Source organism: Rhinoderma darwinii, chromosome 3 (assembly GCF_050947455.1).
Source record: "Rhinoderma darwinii isolate aRhiDar2 chromosome 3, aRhiDar2.hap1, whole genome shotgun sequence".
Lineage (NCBI taxonomy): Eukaryota > Metazoa > Chordata > Amphibia > Anura > Rhinodermatidae > Rhinoderma > Rhinoderma darwinii.
The window spans coordinates 150,604,274-150,612,104 of record NC_134689.1 but is presented as its reverse complement, the minus strand read 5'-3'; positions in this window follow the sequence as shown (position 1 = coordinate 150,612,104).

Here is a 7,831-nt window from a genome sequence, read left to right as displayed (position 1 = left end):
GCTAGCATTGGGGTCATTGTGGTTGTAATGGGGCATTGTGGCTGGCATAAGAGTCATAGAGGGCATTGTGGTTGTCATAAGCCAAAGTGTCTGGGATAAGGGACATTCTAGTTATCATAGGGGGATTTTGACTGGGATAAGGGGCATTGTGGACATTGTAGCTGTCCAGGGGGCATTTTAACGGCGAAAAGGAACATTGTTGGTTTCATAGGGGGCTTTGTAATTGGCAAAGCCCCCATTGTGACTGGCATGGAGGGCTTTGTGTGAGGCAACTGAGAGCTTTTTGGCTGTCATAGGGGCATTAAATGCATGTGGTTATCATTTAGCCATCGTTGTTGGCAAATGGGAAGTGAGGGCGTTGTGGCTGGCATGGAGGCAATATTTTTGGCATATAGGCATTAAAGGTTTGTGGTTTTCATTAGGGCATTGAGGTTGGCATAATGGCCATTTAGGGCATTGCTGCATAGAAAAGGTAAATTTTTTGCATTGTGGGTTACATAGAGCTTTGTGGATGTCATAGGGACATTGTAGCAGGCGTTGTGGCTGGCATGGAGGAAATTCTAGTCACAGGGGCATTTTGACTGTCATAATAGACATTAAGCAAATTGTGTTGTTTATTGGGGCATTGTGGGCGGCATAAGGGGCATTGGCGGCATTAATCCTAAAATAATATACAATGTGGCTGGCATGGGGGAATTGTGACTGGGAGAAGGGATATTGCTGTTGTCATGTCGGCATTGTGGGTGGTTTGGAGCCTTTATTTTTGGAAAGTGGGCATTGAGTGCATTGTGGCTGACATGAAGGGCATTGTAATTGGCATAATCCCATTGTGGTTGGCAAAAAAAAGGAATGGAGAACTCTCGCTGACATGAACGTCATTGTGGCTGTAGTAAAGACATAGTGGCTGAGATAAGGGACATTGTGGCTTTCATGAGGGTATTTTGGCAGAGATGAGGGATTTTGTGAATGTTATGGGAACATTGTCATGGGGCATTGTAGTTGTCATAGGGGCATTGAGGCTATTGTGGTTGTCATGGATGTATTGTGGTCGGCTTAGGGCATTGCGAGCAATGTGGCTGGCATAATGTGTTTTAAGGGCATTGTGGGTACGAGAGATACTGTGGACATTGTAGATGTCATAAGGATATTTTGGCTTGGATATGGTTATTGGTGATTTCTTGGTGGCATTGTGACTATCATAGGGTTTTAGTGGCTGTCGTGGGGCTTTGTGGTTGGTTGGCCATGTAGCTGGCATGGTGAATACTGTAGCTAACATTGGGGGCATTTTGGCTGGGATAAGGGACATAGCAGGTGTCATAAGGGCATTGTGACTGGCATGGAAAGCACTGTGGCCAGCATTGGGGTAATTGTGGCTAGCATTGGAGTGGTTATGTGGATGGCATAAGAGGCATTGGCGGTATGTTGGCTGGGAAAAGGGACATAGCGGGTTTCATGGGGGCACTGTGGCAGGCATGTACCATCATGGCTGACATGGAGCTTTGTGACTGTCCTTTGGACATTGTGGTAGGCTATGAGGAAGTGGGTACATTGTGGCTGGCATGGAGGGCTTTGTTTTAGACAAATGACAGCATTTTGGCTGTCTTAGGGGCATTGAAGGTTTTGTGGTTGTCATTGCATCCTTGTGGTTAGCATAAGGGGCATTAGCAGCATTGTCGCTAGGATAAAGTACATTGTGGCTGCCATGGTGGCATTTTGGCTTGAATAATAGACATAGCAGGTGTTGTTGTGGCTGGTATTATTGCTGACATGAGGCCTTTGTGGTTGTCATGGTGTCATTGTGGTTTTCCAAGGGGAAGTGAGCGCACTGTGGCTGGTATAAATGGCATTGTGTCTCGCAAAAGGGGATGTGATGACAATTTGGCAGTCATGGATGCAGTATAGTTGTCATACGGTCATTAAAGGTTTGTGGTTGTCATTGGGCATTGTGTCTGGCATGGGGGCATTGTGGCTGGAATGTGTCATTATACCTGGCATGAGGGCTTTGTGGCAGTCTTGGGGATATTGTGGTTGGCAAAGAAAAAATTTAGGGCATTCTAGCTGGCACGGAGGTCATTGTAACTGGCAAAGGAGGAAGTGAGGCATTTTGGTTATTCTGAGGATTTGTGGCCGGCATAGGGGCGGTAAAGGCTTGTGGACATAGAGGCATTGTGGCGAGCATAAGGTACATGGACGGTGTTGCTGCAGGTATAAAGTACATTGTGGCTGGCATAGGGGAATTTTGACTGGGAGAAAGTATAAAGCTGTTGTCATGTCTGCATTGTAGCTTGCATGGGGGCTTTGTGGGTGGTATGGAGGCTTTCTTTTTGGAAAGGGGGCATGGAGGGCATTCTTGCTGACATGAAGGGCATGGTAACTGGCATAATTCCTTCGGGATGGACAAAAAAGGAATTGAAAGCACTGCGGCTGGCATGAAGCTCATTGTGGCTGTAATAAAGACATAGTGGCTGAGATAAGGGACATTGTGGGCATTAGGGCTGACCTGGAGAGCATTGAGTTATTTATGTCGGCATTGTGGCTGCTAAAGTGGGTAATGAGGCTTTGTAGCTTTCATGGGGCATCTAGGCCATCAAGGGGCATTGTGGTTGTCATGGTTGTTTTGCGGTTGGCCTATTGCTGTTGCCATGGGGTTATTGGAGACATACAGAGTATTTTTACTGATATAAAGGACATAGTGGCCTTCATGGGGACATTGTGGCTGGCATAGGGAGCATTGTGGTTGTTCTCAGGAAATTCTAATTGGCATTGGTGTCATTGTTGCTGGTATATGATGCATTCCAGGATTGTGGTTGTCAGGGGACATTGTGGCTTTCATGGGGACACCGTGACTGGGTTTAGAGACAATGTGGCTGTCATGATGGCATTGTGGCTTTATTTGTGCTTTATTTGTGCTTTGTGACTGGCAAAGTGGGAATTGTAGTTGTCATGAGGGTATTTTGGTTGTCATGGAGCAGTGTGGTTGTCGTTGTACTGCAAATGGATAGTGGGGCATTGAGGGCAATGTGGCTGGCATAAGGGGCACATTATGGCTGACATGGATGGTATTGTGGCCGGCATAGGGAGAAATGGGGGCATTGGGGATGTCCTCGAGTAATTTATAATTGGCATTGAGGGCATTTTGGCTGGCATATGAGGCATTGTGTGGCTGTCATGGGGCATTATGACTGTCATGGAGGAATTGTGGCTACTACAGTGTGCAATGAGGCATTGTAGTTGTCAAGGGGGCAATTAGGCCATCAAGGGAAATAGTGGTTGTCATGGTTGTATTGAGGTTGGCCTTCTGCTGCTATGAGAGGGACTGTGGTTCTCACGTAGACTTTGGGGTAAACATAGGAGGCATTCAGGGTAATTTTACGGCTATGAAGGACATTGTGTCTTTCATGTGGACATTGTGGCTATTATAGGGAGCATCAAGTGTATTATGTTTGTCCTCTCGGAATTGTAATTGGCGTTGAAGGCATTGTTCTTGGCATATGACAAATTCCGGGATTGTGGTGGTCAGCGGACATTGTGCTTTCATGGAAAAATCGTGACTGGGTTTAGAGACAGGACAGCTGCCTTGAGGGCATTGTGACTTTTTGGAGTCATTGTGGTTTTTTTTGCTGGCATTGTGACTGGTAAAGTGGTAAATGAAGGCATTGTAGCTGTCATGGGGCATTATGGTTGTCCTAAGAGGCATTGTGGTTGTCATGGTTGTATTGCTAATGGATAAAGGGGGAATTTGATTGGCATAGGGGGCATTGACAGAAGTGTGACTGGCATGGAGGACATTGTGGCTTTGATAGGGCGTTATGAAAAATCAGAATAGATGGTATCGTTGCAGTCATGAGTTTTTTTTGGGCTATAATGGAGATATTGTGGCTGGCATGTGGGCATTGCTGCTGCCATGGGAGGCATTCTGGCTGGGATGGTGGACATTGTGGTTATCATTGAGGAATTGTAATTGGTTTCAAGGGCATTGTGACTAGAATATTAGGCATTTATTGATTATGGTTGTTATGGGGACATTTTGGCTTTTATGGTGGAAATGTGGCTGAGATTAGAAACCGTGTGGCTGTCATGAGGGCAGTTTGACTCTCATGATGCATTGTTGCTGGCATAGAGAGCATTGAGGTGTTTATTTGGGCATTGTTGCTGGTAAAATCGGCAGTGAGGGATTGTAATTGTCATAGTCGAATACTACCTGTTGTAGGGGAATAATGGCTGTCATGTGTGTGTCATGGAGCATTGTTATTGTTTTGTATATGAGACATTGAGTGCATTGCGGCTGGCATTGAGGTTAGCATTGGGGTCATTGTGGTTGTAATGGGGGCATTGTGGCTGGCATAAGAGTCATAGATGGCATTGTGGTTGTCATAAGCCATTGTGTCTGGTATAAGGGACATTATAGTTATCATGGGGGCATTTTGACTGGTATAAGTGGCATTGTGGACATTGTAGCTGTCCAGGGGGCACTTTGATTGGGAAAAGGAACATTGTTGATTTCTTAGTGTCATTGTGGCTAGAATGTGCCATCATGCTGGCATGGGGGCTTTGTAATAGGCAAAGCCCCCTTTGTGACAGGCAAAGCCCCCTTTGTGACTTGCATGGAGGGCTTTGTGTGAGGCAACTGAGAGCTTTTTGGCTGTCATAGTGGCATTGAATGTATGTGGTTGTCATTGAGTCAAGGTGGTTAGCACAGGGGGAAGTGAGGTCACTGTGGCTGGCATGGATTGCATTCTGTCTCGCAAAAGTGGACATGAGGACATTTTGACAGTCATGAAGGCAATGTTGGCATATGGGCTTTAAAAGTTTGTGGTTGTCATTGGGGCATTGAGGCTGGCATAAGGGCCATTCATAGCATTGCTACATAGATAAAGCACATTGTTGGCTTTGTAGCTTGCGTGGAACTTTGTGGATGTCATAGGGACATTGTTGTAGGCATATGGGTCATTCAGGGCATTGTGGCTGGCATGGAGGAAATGTTTGTGATAAACACTAAGCAAATTGTATTGTTCATTGGGGCATTGTGGTTGGCATAAGGGGCATTGTCGGCATTGTTCCTGGGATAAAGTACATTCTGGCTGGCATGGGGAAATTGTGACTGGGAAAAGGGATATAGCTGTTGTCATGTCGGCATTGTGGCTGGTATGGAGGCTTTCTTTTTGGAAAGGGGGCATTGAGTGCATTGTGGCTGACATGAAGGACATTGTAACTGGCATAATCCCATTGTGGTTGGCAGAAAAAGGAATGGAGAGCACTGTGGCTGGCATGGAGGTCACTGTGGCTGTAATAAAGACAGTGACTGAGATAAGGGACATTGTGGGTGTCATGGGGGCATTTTGGCGAAGATAAGGGATATTGGGAATGTTATGCTAACATTGTCATGGGGCATTGTAGTTGTCATAGGGGTATTGAGGCCATTGTGGTTGTCATGGTTGTATGGTGGTGGGCTTAGGGGATTGAGGGCATTGCGGCTGGCATAATGGGTTTTGAGGGCATTGTGGGTGGGAATAGAGACACTGCGGACATTGTAGCTGTCATGGGGATATTTTGGCTTGGATATGGGTTATTGGTGATTTGTTGGTGGCATTATGATTGTCATGGGCTTTTGTGGCTGTCATGGGGCTTTGTAATTGGTTGGCAATGTGGCTGGCATGGAGAACACTGGTTAACAGGGGCATTTTACTGGGGCTGGCAGATAATAAGGGACATGGCGGATGACATGAGGGCATTGTGGCTGGCAGGTGTCACTGTGGCTGGCATGGAAATTTGTGTCTCTCATGTGGTTGTTGGCGAAGATGAAAGTGCTGGCATAAGAGGTATTATGGCTGTCTTGGAGTGTTTGTAGTTGTTATGCCAGAATTGTGGCTCGCAAAGGAGGCATTCAGGACATTGTGACTGGTATGAAGTGCATAGTGACTTACATGGGGGCATTGTGGCTGACATAGAAAGCAATGAGGGCAATGTGGTTCTGATCGAGGAATTTAAATTGGCATTAAAATAATTGTGTCTGTCATATAAGGCATTAGGGGATTGTGTTTGTAATGGGAACAATGTGATTTTCATAGTGGTAATGATGCTGGGAAAAAAGAGAGTTTGGCTGACATGGGCGCATTGTAGTTTGTATATGGGCATTGAGGGCACTGTGGCTTGCATTAAGGACATTGGCGGGCATTGTGGCTGGGATAATGGTTGTAGGCGGCATTGCTGCTAGGATAAAGTACATTGTGGCTGGCATGGGGACATTGTAGCTGGCATAGTGGCCATTGACATCATTGTGGCTGTCATGGCAGCCTTGGCATTCTTGCTGGGATAATGGCCATAGCAGGTGTGATGGAAACATTGTGGCTGGCATGGCAGCTTTGTGGCTGGCATTGGAACTTTGTGGCTGGCATGGAGCCATTGTGCTTGGCAAAGGTGGAAGTGAGGGTATTGTGGCTGGCATGGAGGGTTTTGCGGCTGGCAAATGGGTAATTCAGAGCTTTTTAGCTGTCTTGGGGCATTGTGACTTCAATAGGGGAATTAAAGGTTTGCGTTTGTCATTGGGGCATTGTGGCTGGCATAATGTATATATCGGGTATCCTTTAATTATTGAAGCTGACATGCAGGCATTTTGAGGGGCACATGGGCTTTCTTGCTGGCATATGGGCATCGAGGGCATTGTTACTGGCAAAAATTGTATTGTGGCTGTCATGGTCGCATTGTGGTTAGTAAATTTGGATTGCAGGGCATTGTACCTGGAATTGGATGCATTGTGTTTTTCATGGCTGTATTGCTGTTCACAAAGGAGGAATTCAGAACATGGAGGACATAGTGGCCTATAATGGGGCATTGTGGCTAGCATAGAGAGCAATGAGGGCATTGTGGTGGTTATCAAGGAATTGAAGTTAAAATTGAAGGCATTGTGTCTGGCATATGAAGAATTTAGGGATTATGGTTGTATTGGGAACATTGTGGTCTTCGTGGTGGAATTGTTGCTGGGATAAGAGACAGTTTGGCTGTCATTGTGGCATTGGTGGGATCATGGGGCTTTGTGGCTGGGATTATGGATGTTGAAGGATGTCGTGAGGGCATTGTGGCTAGTAAAAGGGCCTTTGTCAGCATAGTGGCAGTCATTGCAAAATTTTGGTGGAGATGACGGACATTTGTATCATAGGATCATTGTGGCAGTCGTGGGGGTATGGTAACTTAAAAGGAGGCAATGTGGCTGGCATAAGGCATAGTGGCTCTTATAAGAACTTGCTGGCATGGGGGCATTGGCGATGGGATAAGGTACATGGTGGGTGTTATGTGGGCATTGTGGCTGGCCTGAAGAGCATTATGTCTTTTTGGGGTATTGTGGCTGGCATTGGAGCCATTTAGGTATTGTGGATGTCATGGGGGCATATTGGCTGTGATAAGGGGCAATGGAGCTGTCATAGGGGCATTTTGGCTGTCATTGAAGCATTGTGTCAAAACTTGTTAATTTAGGAGAGCAAAGAAGGAAAATAGATTTTACTCAAAAGGTTTTTGTTCCAGGAGGCACAAGTTAAGTGAGAAACAGTTACTTAAACATTTGAGTAAAAGTATGTTTTTAGTGTTAAAATTCCTATAGAAAGCATTATCATTAAGTAAAGTAGGTGTAATAGAAATAATTCATGCAGTTTTGAGAATAAAATTATTTTGAGTTGGATTTCCCTGGTCAGATGTGGTTTGGTTAAGGTGTTCCTACATGTAAAAATGACAATGTCATTGCCAAGCCAGTATATTTTGTTTCTCATTATGTTACACAATCTTTCTGGTTATCAGCTGTGTTCATGAAAGTCTATCCTGAAATATTGTTCATTTTTGT